This window comes from Euphorbia lathyris, chromosome 10 (assembly GCF_963576675.1).
Source record: "Euphorbia lathyris chromosome 10, ddEupLath1.1, whole genome shotgun sequence".
NCBI lineage: Eukaryota > Viridiplantae > Streptophyta > Magnoliopsida > Malpighiales > Euphorbiaceae > Euphorbia > Euphorbia lathyris.
The window spans coordinates 39988781-40006508 of NC_088919.1; the positions used below are offsets into that span (position 1 = coordinate 39988781).

The 17728-nt window shown below is 34.8% G+C and overlaps 1 long non-coding RNA gene across 4 annotated transcripts; it reads right to left on the minus strand.

Annotated features, from left to right (window-relative positions):
* Positions 1-648: 648 nt before the first annotated feature.
* LOC136207968 (uncharacterized) lies at positions 649-6681 on the minus strand. Of its 4 annotated transcripts, XR_010676987.1 has the most exons (8): positions 6429-6681; positions 4628-5509; positions 4443-4533; positions 4279-4324; positions 3758-3832; positions 3298-3457; positions 2768-2951; positions 649-1012 (listed from the first exon to the last, which is right to left on the minus strand). It is a non-coding gene; the product is annotated as an uncharacterized lncRNA (long non-coding RNA). The 4 variants fall into 4 exon arrangements; XR_010676988.1 differs by having other exon boundaries at positions 2768-2943; positions 4628-6681; XR_010676986.1 differs by having other exon boundaries at positions 4625-6679.
* Positions 6682-17728: the final 11047 nt, after the last annotated feature.

The window sequence follows — 17728 nt, forward strand, 5'->3', positions numbered from 1 at the left end:
GGAAGCTAGAACTGATTGAATATGTGTATGTGTATGAAGCATGTTTATGTTTTATGTTCTGTTTAGGAAGCTAGAACTGATTGAGTTTGTGTATGAATGTTCATTGGGCATGTAGCCGATTAGTTACATGTATGATGTTGTTGTGGGTGATGCTGAGATAGGTTTACAATATATCTTCCACTTGGCTTGTCATCTGATTGAAACCATTCAGAATGGTGATGGGTTTTCGATGCTATCAGCAGAAGTTATGAACTTGTGGTTAGAGCATTGCAAACTTCATCACCGTGCTCACTTTTCAATGAGTACAATCCAAGTGGCAAGTATATTGTCAAGGGTTATGTATGTGCATTGCTATGAATGTTCATTGGTTGAATACCTTAACCATGCATGAAAGCTAGAACTGATTATGTGCATGCATGAAAATGTTCATTGAGATTGGTCATACTCTTATGATGTTCCTTTTCACTTGGCTTGTTAACGTAAAAAAAGCATTCAACATGGTGATAGATTTATGATGCATTCAGCACAAAGAGAGTCCCTTGTGGTGACATCATCATAAACCTCATTACCAAGTTTATTGTTCAACGAGTACAATCCAAGTGGGAGGAACATTGTAAAAGGGTCAATTTAGCCTACTTGTATATTCTGATATGCCTTGCAAACGGTAAGATGTCTTTTGATATGACTTGAATATACATATATATATATATATATGAACTGAATAGCAAGCTCTGCGTTATATTACAAATGGGAGTTGAGTGTTGCCTTTCGATTCTCCTTCAAATTCCAAATCTCCTTTCTCTTAGTCAAGATAGTTTAGGAAATTTGGAATTTAAAGGAGAACCACATTTGGAGCCCCTCATATCCATATTGCATACTCCTCAGTCCATCTCTAGGCGAGCCCCTTATAATCTTCCCTATTACTGAGGTATTGCTCAGCAACTACTTCTTGTCTAGGAAATAGCGCCTCAATATGGGGCTGTAGTAGTAGATCATATGTGTGCCACAACAGCTACAAAATGCATAGAATAATTAGATCACAAACATGATTAAGTGTTTATCAAATGAAATAGATAAATGGTGGCATATCTATACACCGAGTGGGAAAGGGAGGGTGAGTAAGGAGACAGGGAAGATAAAGGGAAAGACTACATTCCTTCCGACTCAGAAAAGAGCCAGAATCAGAGTTAGAACCAGAATAATGAACCGGAAGTACCTAAAGGTTTTGTGGATGAGACTGCCTCATGAGTTCAATTTAATTTTTTTTAATTAAAAATGAAATATTTAAAAATAAGTATTAAATTATAAGTGTGATATAATATAAATATTAACTGTTTAATAAATATTATAATTAACTACTGAATTTATATTCATTATTTGATAATATAAATTTAAAAGTTTAAATTAAATATTTTGATTTATCATAATAAGTTATTTCTTGACTTAACTGGATTTTTTTAACTACTAATGATGGCAATGGATACTCTACCCGCGGGTACCCGGTACTATCCGACCCTAATGGGACTACATGGTATGGGACAAGTATAGGATCAAAACCATTACCCGTTAGGGTAATGAGATGGGTATGGGAAGACCCCCCCAAGATACCTGTTACACGTCATAACTTGTTTATATATTAAAAAATATTATTGTGTTTTAGATGTAAGATTTGAGATTTGAACACCAACCTTTTGTTCTTCGACCATTAAGCGATACCACTAAACTACTTTATTTTTATTGATTAAGGTTCAATTTGTTTAATTTTTAGATTAGTGATTTATTAAATTTATACTTTGTTAAATTTGTAATATTTTTTGTTTTATTTCACTACAAAAAAAATGGTTATTGGGGACAGTTAAAATTGTCTCCAAAAATAAAAAAATTTGTCCCCTATACTTTTAGGGACAATTTTTTTTGTCCCCTTGTTTCGTCTCTTATGCGAGCATACCCAATGCTATAGGGGACGAAAAAGTTGATGTCGTCCCCATTTTGTGGGACAATTATCGTCCTAACCAATAAGGACAAATGTTGTCCCTAATTTAAAGGACAATTATCGTCCCCGTTTGTAAGGACTATAATCGTCCCTATGCAAAGGGGACAACTTTCGTCCTTACTCTTACGAGACCCTTTTTTTGTCTCCAAATAAAAGGACGATTGTCGTCTCCATACATAAGAGACGATTTATGTCCCTATTCTTGAGGGACATTTTTTTTGTATCCAAATAAAAGGACAATTGTCGTCCCCTACATAAGAGACGACTTTTAAAAGGATAATCATCCCCATTAAATGTTTCCCTTTATATATATATATATATATTCAAACGAACTAATGTGTTGATGTGTTGTCCGAAAAGAGGAGGACTCAATGATTATTCGTCCGCCGGAACCAGAAGCTGTTTTAGTAAATGATGCGGAGAAGAGTAGTGACGGATAAATCAGGAATACAGAAACAAAAACAGCAATTGGACCAGAGAATGCTCAACATTGAAAACTAACTTTACAATGAAAATTGAAACTTTATTAAGAACAAACAACTGCAAACAAACAGATCAGCAACTGCAATAACATATGCAACTCAATTGTATTTGATTGTTTAAACTGATATTCCACTGTATAAGACTCCATGATGAGGACACGATAACAAGAATAAATGTCAGTGTCCATGCTATTAGAGTATTTTAACAACTGATATGGGCTATATAACAATAAATGAAATGGACAAGCGACATAATATATAGGAACTTGATGATAGATTTTTCATAAAGTACCTTCACTTAGAGATTTCAAGTTGGTCCTTTCTATAGGGTTGAATTTGATTAGTGAAGCAACTTGATGGAGCCTCATTGTGCTCTGGAAAGACGGCATAAACAAGATTGATTTATCTCCAACTTTCACAGATTTTGTTTATCACATCAGTTGTTTCTAGATCATTTCCCTGCGTCACCTGTATATCTATAATATGCAGAATACATAATTTTGTAGCAGCATAATCAAGGGAAAACAAAAATCAACTAGAAAATGGAGATAAAGAAATGCCATTCTACATTGTTCTAAGCAGGCAATGATATATGCCTTTTGTTGTACTCCATGTTTCAGGAAAAAGGTGATTCACATATCAATCATTACAACAAACATAACATAATACAACTTACTTTCAAATAAATTTTTCTAAAGTAAGAATTCAAATTTCCAATATCATTGACTAAGAAAAATAACTCCAAATGGGGTTTACAGTGGACAATTTTTCTCTTTTTTTCCTTGGCCATAAATACAAGAATAGCAACTGAGAAGGTTTTACCTGTCAATATGAAGATTCAGTCTGTTTCATTAAACACAATTTTTTGTGCTATGATTTACGTCACCTTCACTAGATCTACCAGAATTACATATCCTGTCAAAGAGCTCTCCGCCTGTAGCATACTCCATTAAATGGCTAGATTGGTAGGTGTTAACGGGACCTGAAATTATAACATCTCGAATTGTGTTAAACTCAACAGTAGAAACACTAGAAATTAGTTAGCTCTAATTAGAGTGCTTTATGCAAGGAAAGTTAATCCGCCGACATTATTAGTGGACATATACTACTTTGCTTCTTGATAAAATAGGGGACGACCAAGGAAAGATGATCAAACTTGTCTTTGTATCATATGTACTATTCATGGAAGTCTATTTTAGCAGAGCAAAGTAGCAGCTCGGCTAGTGCAGCATACATTAATGACTAAAAATAAAGAAATGAGCAAAATAATTCAGATACAAACCTCTTTAAATCTGACTATATTGGGATGCTTAAGTGATAGATGGTTCATTATTTCGCTTTAAACATCTTCATCAATCTACAAACACAAAACCAAATGATGAATCCTAGATTGCAGAACAAAATTAAACAGCAAATAGAAAATTGAATCACAGAAAATTTGCCACAAACAAGGATAATTAAAGAACACTATAGACCTTGAGACCTCTTTCAATAAACTTAACAGCAAAAAGCTCTTTTGTCTATTTATCTCTAACCAGCTTGGCTACTCTAAAATTCCATAATCCAATATCTTTGATAGTCTCATAGTGCTCCATATCCAATTACACAAGCAAGAACAAGCACTAAAGCAACAACCTTTAAATTAATACTCTGAATTCAGTGTTTTGGCCTGTACATGGAGAGTGTGGTAGATAAAAAAGGGAAAGTGAAAGTCTGTGTCCTTGACTGCAGTTCCATATTGAAAATCCTGATATTTTTTTTGGGTGAAAAAGAATCTTGATAAAATATACTTGTACCACTTACATCTCTCTTAGCTAGGTTCCTTTGATTCTTATGAGCTAGTACTTGCCTGAAGAAAAAGAAAAATACTTAACAATTAACACATTTTGATCTAATATGGCGAGTAGCTAAATGGAAACATGTGGAACTCCATTAAGAACACGTATAAAACAAAACTTGTCACACACTCTTGGGTCTTTTGATGGCGCTCCAACCTAGCTTCTCGTCTTTCCTCAGTCTCCCCTTCAACCTTTGGGAAATCACCAGTTGTTCTCGTACCTTTTGCAAACAAAAATCTGGTTAGGCCAATGCAAAACTGAAAAAGACCTAAATGATTAGAAAAATAACATTTAAATAGATAAATCACAACTACCTCCAAAGGTTGTAGATAGATCATCAATAATATTTTTAGTTGAAGGTGCCTTCTTCTTGTTAGTTGTGGTTCCAACATATGTCCTTTTGGCAGTTTCGGACCCTCCCTTATTCTGGGTATTAAAAAATGGATCTTGCAATAGAAGTTTAGAAATTAACCCACTTATCCTAGTGGTGAATCGATGAGACCGATAATAATAGCTATTGATTCTCAACGAAGGGTTAGCCCTAGCCTTTGATGCACTGCTTATATGAGAAGTGATGAATGATTCAAGGTAATTTTCATTCCTTTGTTGGTTTGCTCTTGCGGCAGCAGCCGCCCTTTCTCGAGCCTCTGCAGCAGCCTTTTCAACAGCAACTCATTCTTCTCTCTGTCTAGCATCAGAATCAGCCCTCGCAACAATAACTTTCTCTCTCTCTCTCACACATGTATCACGCTCTTTTGCTTCTACATTAACTCTTTCTCTTGCTTCTGCTGCTGCCTTTTCTGCTCTTTCTCTTACATCTACTGCTGCTCTCTGAACTGCAGCCCTTTCTGCTTATTCTCAAGCTCCAGCAGATGCCTTTTCTCTCTCTCTCTCTCTCTCTCTCTCTCTCTCTCTCCATTCTCTCTCTCTCCCTCCTCCTGTTCCCTTTGTTGTCTCTCATGATATGATCTTTCATGTTGTTCTCTTAATTCTCTATGCTGAGCTTCTAGCACATCTCTATCTGGTTGAACAACTTCTCTACTCTAGTCAATGTTGTCACCAATTAAAGATTGAATTTTAATTGCTTAATTCTTGTAAGCATTTCTAATGTCAGGATTTTTCTAGATTTTTTAACCTATTAGGACCCTGATATTGATTCATTTGAATGTGTGAATGGACTGGACATAGTAATGGACCTACAATCAAATAGAAGATGCAAAGTACTGCTATTTACTCATATTTCTGCAGTAATTGCAGGGTTAAAACAAATTGACAAATTTACTTATCCAAATTCAGAGAGATATTAGAATGAAATAATAGCATCCTATCATGATAATTACAGATACTTTATAACATGTGCTTATCCCAATACCAATGGCCAAGAATGGGAGCTCTTGAAGAAGCAAAAAGCTAGAGGACTATAAACAAGTTGCATGTTTTCTTGCTCTTCAAAGTATTAATGAACAAATTACAGCAGCAAAGATAGAAGGGGAATCTCTCTTCAATAACCTGGCATTCCTATGTGTTGTGCATAAGGTATTACTATGTACAAATCACTTGGGCCTATAGGTTTGTGCCCGGAGAAATTACATCCATAATATATATGACTATGTTATGTACATATTATTTTTGTTTGATCATATATATCAAACATATGACTTATTAATGATTATATTAAAATAAAGAAAAACTATAGTGGTGATTTTATTAAAGTCAAGATTAAGATAGTGAAATTTGGATTTCTAGATGTTCAAAAATATGAAAGCTCTGTCCAATATACATCTTTTCAACAATTAAAAGTAAAATTACTCAATAACACACCCAATCAAACCAGAATCAGACCTTTATACTTTCTTCAAACTAAAGACTTAATCAATGTAATCAATTTAAAAATAACTACAGAATAAATATCCTAAATCTTAAAAACCCTAATTGAAATCAAGTATACGAAAGACAAATCCAAAATCAAATAATCAGAATTAAGAGGGCGATAGAGAATTAATCAAATAGGAAAACCGCAAGACAAGTATAAATTAAAGAAGATGTAACTTACAATAGAACTAGAAGCTATTGTAAAATTGCAGAAACTAATATCGAATTGAGATAAGGACTTACAGACTTAAACTGATTGTGTCGCCGGGAAGGAATAGATGACCGAAATTTTTCGACAAAGACATTACCATCGAGGATAGAGAGACGAGAACTCGACTAGATAGCGCTTTACTGGTAGGCGATGGCGTGGACTAGAGGTGGTGACTGGTGAGTCTAAGGGTGAAGGAATCGATCAATGGGATGGGATGGGATGGGATGAGACGAGAAAGGGAATTTGTGTTGAAGATCGTGACTTGATTTGGAAAAAAAATGAAATATCTTGATTTGGATCGTCCATGTGTATTTTGATATTAAATAATAAATTTTGATGATTTTATAAAACTGTCCCTAATATTAAAATTATAACAATCTGGGACAATAAATAAATTAGTTCTTAATAATAATTTTAAAATAAAAATTGAAGACAATATATTTAAACTGTCTCCAAATCTTGTACCCAATGCGCGGTTTTTTTGTAGTGTTTATTGATTCTTAACGGATAAGGATACTCGTGAATTAAATGGGACGGGTATGGGATGCAAAACATATACTCGTTAGGGTAATAGGAAGGATACGCGTAATTAAAAAATAAACGGGTAAGAGTTTGGGATTGACACTACCCATGGATACCCTATCCGTTGTCATCCCTACTAACTACTGAACTTATATTCATTATTTGATAATAGGGTAAATTCCGAAAAAAAAAACCCTGTGGTTTGATGTTGTTCCAAAAAAACCCTTGTTGTTTGTTATTACAAAAAAAAGGACTGTGGTTTGCGCCGTTACAAGGAATGCAGAAATGGAGAAAACGCCGTTTAACTAAGTGACGTGGCAAAGGGTATATTTGTCTGAAAATGTTGGGAGACCTATATAAGCTCTAGAACTTGTTCTTCTTTCCCCAATTTTCTGCTTCTTCTCAATTTCTTCGTTCGTTCGAAAACCTAAAATCAAAATTCCTTCAAATCATGTTGAGTAATTAACATGTTCGTGTTTCTCTTGATGTTTCGAAGGTAAACCCCAAGATTTGGAGTTCCAATTTCGCCTAATTCGTGTAGAATTGAGTGAACCCTAAAAGCTTGAAGAGATGAGTTCATCGAATTCAGGGTCTTCTCAAATTTCATTGGGCCAGTGGCAGGAATCATACTGCTTCTGTGGGTTTAGAGCTCCAATTCGCCGAGCATCAACAAAGGTAAACAATGGAAGGAGGTTCGTTGGCTGTGCGAAATATCCTGATCGAGCTGCTTGTCGTTATTTTGAGTGGATTGATCCTGATGAGATAGAATTTTGTCGTGCTCGCTTGGATGAACTCGAGATGGAGTTACGGTCTATTTCTGAGGGTAAGAAAAAGGTAGAGATGGAACTCTTGCAGGAGAAGGAAGAAAATGGAAGACTGAGAAAGGAACTTTTGCAGAAGAACGAAGAAAACAGAAGATTGAAATCAAAAAATGGGTGTTTAAAGAAGAAATTAATTGTTATTGGGATTGTATTGATAATTGGATTGATTGTGATGATGATTGCCAGCTTAGAACATGATAGTAGGGTAGATGGTAGATTTGGGTTGCCTTAGTGGTAGGCATACTACACTGTGTAGTTGGATTGTAATCCAAATTTGTAATGCCATTTACCTGTTTGAGTAAAGGCTTGTGTGAAAAATGAAGTTGGATTGTAATGCAAATTTGTAATTTTGTGCAACTTATTGGCTTGTGATTTTGATTTTGTGCAACTTATTGGCTTGTGATTTTGTCCAACTTATTGGCTTGTGATTTTTGTGCAACTTATTGGCTTGTGATTTTGATTTTGTGCAACTTATTGGCTTGTGATTTTGTGCAACTTATTGGATTTTGATTTTGTGCAACTTATTGGCTTGTGTTAATTGTTACCCAAATGAATTTGGCTTGTAATTTTGTGCAACTTATTGGCTTGTGATTTTGTGCAACTTATTTGCCCCCAAATGTTGGGTTGTTACTTGTTCTTACACAAAAATGTTAACAAGTTCATGTCACATAATATGTAAATTGCAAAGGACCTTAATTACACATAATGTCAAACAAAAGGTATTACATATAAGTCATTGGAAAGAACCTTAATTGTCAAACAAAAGGTATTACATATAAGGCATTGGAAGGTACCTATAATGCCAAACAAAAAGTAGTGTATGTATATATGAAGGGCATAAGTTGTGGTTACCCTATACACAAAGTGGTGTACCATAAAGGTCACAATTCACAAAATATACAAAATGGGCAGCAAAAAGTAGTGTTCCAATATGCATATCAAACTTGTTAGTAGTCTTCAACATTTCCAGTGAAATGGCCATGCCTCTTGGCTAAATCAGCAAGGTTTGCAGCCCTTCTTGGTCTTTTTGGGACACTTGGCTCGGCTTCATTTGGGTTGGCTCGTTTCCTGGAGGTAGAAATTGTTGGTGCCATAAAATTTCTGCCCCTGCCCCTACCTCTGCCTTTGGCTCTCACCACTGGTTCAGTTTGACCTATTGCGGAAGGTTGTGTTGGGGGTGGCTGTGAAGCACTTCCTCTACTAACACCACCAACATTTGCTCGTGGTTGTGTTGGGGGTGGTTGTGAAGAACTTCCAACTACATGTCCTTGCTGCATCATATTACATCAAGAAATAACTAAATTGCACTATTATTCCAACAATCATCAGGAAAACAGCAAATCCAACAAATTCAACCAACTTACACTAGATTGTACAGGGTTGGAAGTGGTTGCATTAGGGACTTTTTTTAGGCCTGCCTACCTTTCTAGGTGGACTTCCCTGCAAATATAAGAAAAGAAATGTTACATGGCCATATAATGTTGATTATCCAAAATTTGTATAGACTTACTTGAACTTGGTTACCACTCCTTTTGTTGTTTAATTTGCGCTGCCTTCTTTGCCACGGGGTTTCACCTGTAACTCCAGCTTTGCAACCCCTAGCATTATGGCCAAACCGTTGACAAAGCCCACACTTCACACCACCTCCTATCCTCGAAACCTTATGAGGGTTCCTTGGTTCATCAGCCCTCATATTCCTTCTCTTCTTTGGTCTTCCAGGTGGTTTAAGTACAATTCTAGCATGAATGTCAGGTAGTGTTGTCCTTTCCCATTCCTCTTGTGATGGCACAGGCTTGAATACATGTTGATATACTGCCAAATACGTTGTCTTCGAAAAATATTCATGCACATATTGCTCTGGTTGTTCTCTTTGATACATGATGGCAGCCACTGCATGTTTACAAGGAATACCAGAAATGTCCCACATCCTACATGTGCATGTCTTATCCTTAAGATCCACAGCAACATTCTTTCCATAATGACTAACCTCGTACAATTGATCACCTGCTCGAGTGCAGAAACAGTTTCTACTCTCCACTTTTACCTTCTCAAGTATATCCTGGTATTTTGGGCACACATTCCCAGTGTAATTCTGCATACCAACGAACTTAGTATACTATCTCGCCATGAAGGCTTTCCTGATCCACTCCAGCAGACTAAGTATAGGAAACTCTCTACAAGGCAATATCATCCTGTTAAATGACTCACATATGTTGTTTTGAATTGCGTCACACTTGGTTCTAGGGTCAAAGTGACTCCTTGCCCATGTGTGAGGATCATGGTCCATCACCCATTGATGAGCCGCAGGGTCAAATGCTTTTAGTTTCTCCATATGATTCTCCCATAACTTTTTAGTACCAGCTGATGCAGCCTGCCATAAATGGTCTTTGTATTCAACCCCTTTGAATCTCATTTTCATGTTCTCGTACATGTGCTTGACACAGAAACGATGTTCCACATCTGGCATTAGCTCCTTCATAGCTTGAACTAGCCCCTATAAAAGAAGAACAAACCATAATTAGTCAATTATAAATCAACACTAACAAGTAAGTACTAAACGTGACTAACCTTTTGTTGATCCGACATGAAGACCCATCCAGTTTCTTTAACAGTTCCATAATCATCTTGCAAAACTTGTAGAAACCATGCCCCTGATTCTTTGCACTCAGAGTCAACAACAGCAACAACAATTGGAAATAGGTTCTCATTGCCATCTCTGCCAATTGCCGCCAACAACTGCCCCCCATTATTCCTTTCAAATGACAACCATCAAGGCATATAATTGGTCGTAGGCCAGAGAAGAATCCTTGTTTTTGGGCAGCCATTCTTACATACATGTGTTGAAACAGAACAATCTCCCTAGGAACTCCTACCCCATGGTCTAGTTTGAGCTCGGTTTTGATTTTCACAACAGTTCCTGGATTAGTGACTTTGAGAGTCTCTACATAATCATACAGCCTCTTATATTGATCCCTAACTTGACCAGATATAATTTTTCTCGCCTCGCTCTTAGTCCTATAGCACTTTCAAATAGACACCTCATACCCCAAATCCCTCTTAATCTTATTCTTCAAGTATGCAACTTTCAAATCCTTATCATCCCTCATGTCTTCCAAATACTTTTCACAAAGGTATGAAACCTTGACAAATTTCTCATTGTATTGCCTAGGACATGTATGGTTGAGATTACATGTCTTTATTTTGAAAGTTTGAGTGTTTCTAACCATAGATCCTCTAATCCTGAACTCACAACCCTGGGAATCACATCTCACATGCACCAATGATGGTCCATTCTTACTAAAACAAAATGTATGCCCTCCCTCTATTGCCCAAGCCCTCAAGGCCTTTCTAAACTCTTTAGCACTCCTAAATGTCATACCCAATGCCAAATTTGTAGTCCTTGCATTGTAGTCTACATTAGGTGTTACTCCCTCATCCTCGGAACCTTGCAAACTTCTTAACTCATTATCTAAGTCAGGAGCAGCCTCATTGAACTCAAATTCCACCTCCCTCCTGTTTGATAGGTTCTCATTGCCACCCTCATTATGCATTTCTCTATTAGGGACATTACTTGTACCTATATTTGGAATTTCAGTGTACAAATTACCTTCACTATATAATGACACATCAGCACTATCTGAGTTCTCATACCCTGAATGAACTTCAAAATCACTATCTTCACTATCCTCACCATCACTACCCTCATTGTCCTCTTCACCATCACTACCATCATTGTCCTCCTCACCCTCATTGTCCTCCTCACCATCACTACCCTCATTGTCCTCCTCACCCTCATTGTCCTCATCACCATCATTGCCATCATTGTCCATATCAGGACTGTCATCACTTTCTTCCCCCCTACCAGCTCCCATATCATTGTCAAGCCCTACTGCATCCCAATCCATACCTATATCAAGCCCTACTGTTTCATCAAATATGTATCCTCCATCAACACCAAACTCCTCTATTACTTCTTCTCTAGCTTCCACTGCTTCATCCATTGTTGCATTACCATCCCCATTTACTTCCCCAACTAGCTCTACATCTTCCCCATTTACTTCCCCAACTAGCTCTACATCTTCCCCACCTACTTCCCCAACTAGCTCTTCATCTTCCCCACCTATATTCACAATTCCTTCATCAACTCTTTCTCCTTCATGCACTATGGCTTCATCACATACATCTGGACCACCCTCACTATCTAATGACACATCATCACTTTCTGTGCTATTAAACCCTGAAACAAATTCAAAGTCACTGTCCTCACTATCTTCACTATCCTTACTATCATCACCTCCAGCCACACCTACATCCACGTCCTCAACTTGGTGATCTCCATCCACACTTACATTCACATCCTCAACTGGTTCGTCTCCATCCACACCTATTTCCTCAGCTACTTGAACTCCAACCATATCATCAACTAGAGTTAAATCCTCTATCTCCCCTACCATCACCAACTCAAGACCACCAACTTTAGAGCATAAGCTATTATCTGAGTTGGATGCATTGGACTCAGCTGGTGCATGTTCATCACCATCAACCAGATTGACAAAAACATCATCCCTAATCATTAACACGGGTTTAGTAAAGCTTCAAAATATACATCCCAAGTATCCCAACCCCTATTAGCATCTGCCATGCTAAAACATGATTTATCATCTACGATCTCCCAATAACTCCATTCACCTCTAAGTCCTATAACATGCATCCACATCCTACAACCACCTGTATACTTTAACTGCCTATAATACTCCAACAATCTATAATACCCTAAATAATCTTTGTCTAATGTAATCTCAGCTTCATCTCCCCCTAAATACTTCATGGAGTCATCAAATGAGGACCACTTGCCTCCATGGTGAAAAACCAGGGTCACATATCCAGCCATCTGCACCCCTTCATTCAACATACCAGCAACAAAACAAACAAAACCAATAATAAATAGCTATTGACGACCAACAAAACCATAATATCAAACCAACAACAAACAACAGCCAACACTAATCGCGTAAATAGAAACAGAGAGGTGTATCAAATGACACAAACGATAATATACACGACTCGATTCAACTAGAACCCTAACTATTTCAAACAAAACTCGACAAACGATAATATACATGCAATATAACTGTTGATGATTAATATACCCAACAAAAAAATCACAAATCCGATTATTAATCGTACAAAACAGAAAACCCTAACTATTTCAAACAAAACCCGAAACCAAGAACAGATGTAACATAAGAAAAAATCGATTCTTCCATGGATATTGTTAGCTTACCTTGGCTGACACGTAACCCCTTGGAGAGCCTTGAAATTTGGTTGCTCTACCCACTTCGAACAATCGATTCTAACGTCTATCTAATTTCCTCGCTTACGAAATCAAACCCCTTCAGTAGTAGAAACGATGATCGAAGTGCTTAGGGATGAGTTCTTCCTTAGCTGACACTTCATATTCCGATTAGGAAATCATTCAATGCAAGTGAAATATGGAAAGTCACTGAAGATAAACTCTGTTAAAACAAGTTCTAGAGCTTATATAGGTCTCCCAACATTTTCGGATAAATATACCATTTGCCACGTCACTTAGTTAAACGGCGTTTTCTCCATTTCTGCATTCCTTGTAACGGCGCAAACCACAGTCCTTTTTTTTTTGTAATAACAAACCACAAGGGTTTTTTTTTTTGAATTTACCCTTGATAATATCAATTTAAAAGTTTAAATTAAATATTTTGATTTATCGTAATAAATTATTTCTTGATTTAACTGGATTTTTTTTTAGGAAAAATTACACAGAAATTCATGTTTTATAAACTATTTACAACTATGTCAGGTCATAATTTTGGATTATGTCAAACTAGTAAAATCAGTACTTTTAATATATTTTAAGGATTAGAATTTATAAATTAGGAATCTAAAATACATTTTCTAGAGTTTATGATTTATGAATTAGAGTCTAGAATTTTTAAATTATGGTATAAAATCATAATATATAAAAAATAATGACATTTAGAATTAAGTTTGGTGATATGACTTAGTTGTAATTTTTTACTTAATTATGATATTTATATAATTGACCCATTTTTTTAAGCAAGCAGTCTTATCAAAACAAGCCAAAAACCAATAAATACTTTTACACATATAATATATCTCTCGTGCCCTTGTTCCAATTTGGAAATAGAAATGGAATAAGGTGTAAAAATACTTCTAATATTTATATTCATAAGCAATTTTACCTCAAACATAAAGTGTTTCAATTTTACCTAAATTTTAGCCATTATCATAAAACATATATATTTTCTACACTAGTTTCATATAAGGGTTATAAAAAAAGATTTAATATTTTTTACGATTTAATAATAGAATTAAAAAATTAATATTTTTAAATTCATAAAATTTTTGAATTTTTTTTGTCCAACTCGTACAAAATACAATATAATCTTTTAATTTTAAGCTTAATATTTTTCATGTATATTTGTGAACTGTTATCGGTGAAAAATAAAATAATGCACGTATGAAATATGGTGACAAGATTCCTAAGTGAGAATAATTATTTTTCAAATTTACACAATTTGATAAAAACTATCGATGTTGAGATAATAAAAAATTGATTTCTTCTAATAATTTTTATTAAGAATAAAAATGAATAAAATAAAATAAGTTTTTTTATGCCAAAATAAAATAAGTTTTCAAAATTATATTATAATTTATAAAACCAAAAGCCTAGTTTTATTTTTCGAAATAGAATAGAATAAAAAAAAATCCAATTAACCCAATTCCTAAATAGGAAAGGATGATGTTATTCCCGACTTTTAAAGCTACATGTCACGTTCTTTCTACACGGTTTCAATGGAGAAAGGTAATGTACACCGCCTAAGTAACACCATTATATAAACAACAACAGAGTAACTCTCAATTTCAAGTTTCTGATTATGGCTAAAGCTCGAAAATTTGCTGATGAAATTTCTGATTATTTTCAGGATCTGGCTTTTATGGATCTGGTATGTATGTTCAATAAATAATTCAGAGACTTGATTACAGCCAATTCCTATATTACATAATCAAATTGTCTTCGTGCAGCTTGTGGCGATTACAGTCTTAAATTATATTGCTTCCGTTCTCATTGGGAAGTTGTTCGACTGCTTTCCATAATTTTTTTTTGTAATAATAGCAGTTACGGTCTGTAGATTAACAACCCTAACTGATCGTACTGGTGCTCTCAAGGTTTGAATTATCTTCACCTTTGTCCGATTACTCTCTCTGAAACCTATATAATCACCATTCTCCTGATTACTCTTGTCTGATAATGTTAGATATTCCTGAAAATAATTTTAAAAAATAGACAAATATAAATAAAATAAATAACTGAGGGTGTGTGGAGTGTGTACCACTGTTGAGACTTCACCATCTTGCTTTTCCACTAAAATATATTGGATATTGCATGATAAGTTTTGTGATAGAAATCAAGATTAGAAATCAAGATTTGTTTGTTATTTGCTATGATGACTATGCTTGCAATGGGAATATTATATAAATTTCACCAGACAATGATCTTTGTTATAATTTCATGCATTTCCAACTAGTTGAGATTAGGCTTTGGTTGTCTTGTATGATGGTAGTACTTTAGTTAAGTGTTGAAATTAGAATACCATTGGTCTTGTATGTATGAATATTTTTTAGGATTAGAAGGTTGTTATTCCCATTGGTCATGTGGCATTTGTTGTTTCTATTTATTGGGTTTTGAGGGCTGGTAATATGCTAGTTTTTTAAAAATCATTAATGAGAGAATAAACATTATTATATAGATTTTCAGTGTGAAACATTTCTAATTTTGAGAATCACTAGTTTAGCCTTTGGCCTCTCTTAGTCATTTGGTCATGTTTCAGTTTATAATTGGATGCTCTCTAATCTTAAAAAGAATATATTCCGTGTATAATTGGATTATCTCTAATCTTAAAAACAATAGATCTTGTGTTCAGAACATTATCTTTGTTGTTAGGCTATTTTGGAAATGGAGAAATAATTCCATTGAACATCTTAATCTATTTCAGTTGTTTCCAAGTAAAGAGAGTGCATTTGTGAATTAGAAGATTATAGATGTGCCATGTTGCACGGAAACGGAAACCGGCATTGATAAATGTTATTTCTAAAATAGTACAACTAAAAAACGGAAAAGAACCTGAAATGGAAATGAAAAGGGGAAACGCTAAGGAGGAAGAGTTTCCCTGTAACACAGTATATATGTACTGGATTGGCTAGTGCACTGGACTTGCTGATTCTATAAAACTTTATAGACATTACCAATGTGAAAACAGAACGTATAAAAGTCACACACTTGTCCCATTCTGTGCTAATCAAACTAAATTTTAATCAATTATTAACTATACTCTAAGAGTACCAAAATACATACGGAATTTGATTTTAAATTGTATGTTTGACTAATACAAGAAGTTATCATCCAGAGGACCTGTTATCATCCAAGATAAGAAGAATCATTACACGTAGATAGAAGAAACCAGGAAGAGTTAAAGAAAAAAATATGGATTGACATACCATCGATGGCCAGAAGCCACCCTGGGCTCTCCATGTACAATTTCTCCATCTCAGTAATTACCTGTTGCTGAACAAGCACAAGGCGATCCATTGTACAATGTAAGTTGAATGTATGGACACTGAACGATTGTGATGCTTATTATTTATAATGATATGATAGTGGTGGCTAAGTGAAAGGTCGTAAAAGGAGAAAGGTCTTTAGTGCGTTTAGGATTTTGTGTAATGATGCTAGTGTATTAATGACCTGCTTTAGGTTTTGCAAATATCAAGACTTTGGGATTATAGGCCTAATAATAACTCCAAGATATGGAGATACATCAAGATCGATTTGTTTCAGAATTTGGATATGTATTGGTTATTTTTTTTAGTTTTAATTCAGAAATGTATGTGTACAAATGTAAACAGATTATGAGTATTGGTCTCCAATAAAATTAAAACCATTGATATACAAAATTTCATGTTCATATTTGAGTATGTTTCATTATTCAGATAAAAACCAAAAATTCATACAAAGAAGAAGGCAAAAAGTGACATTTTAATTTTAAAAAATGTCATCTAAACAACAATAAAAGACATTAAAATAAACGAATCTGTCATCTGAAAATAAATCATTTGACATGATTAATTAAGACATATACCATCTAAAACAAGCTATAACGACAAAAATTATTATACAAACTGTCATCGCAAATTCAATATGCCAATTTTTCACACATCAACTTGACGATTTTAATTATTAGTATGTGATGTGATGACATTAAGGGTGGCGGTAGTAATAAATAAGCTGCATTGTAACAAGAGTAAGATGACAGTACACATATAGGCTAATGTCATGTGTCGTACCATAACATGATAGAACCTAACCATCGTCTGAAGATGCAATAGACGACAGCAAACCCCGTGACAGTTTTATATCTCGCGGGACGACGGTTTTTAACCATCGTTTGAGGGGATATTTGGCGCAGTGACGAAATGATAACAGTATTGTTCAAGTTACATTTGTAGTCTAAAACACAAAATTAGAAAAACTATGAAAGAAAACTTCATAGATATGTACTATCAGAGGAGCGAAGGTGAACTATGTAGCCTTGTGCATCCTTGAATCTATATCCGCATGGGAAATTATAAATAAACTAAAATACATAAAACGAAAATAATGAGCATGCATATATATCAACCAAAGAAAAAAATATTGACCATATATACATCATATTTTCTTGTTCTATCAAAAGTTGTATGTATGATTTCCTGAGAATGACTCGAAGATTTATTTTTGAATTGTCAAAATGAAATAAGACAAGTGACATATTAAAGTAGTGTGTAGTAATCAACTCATATTAAAAAGCTAAGGGAAGAATACTAAGAGTACTAGTTTGAGATTTCTAAAATGATGTTAAGTTTTCAGTCAGTAGTTATAGCGAGCATGCATACCA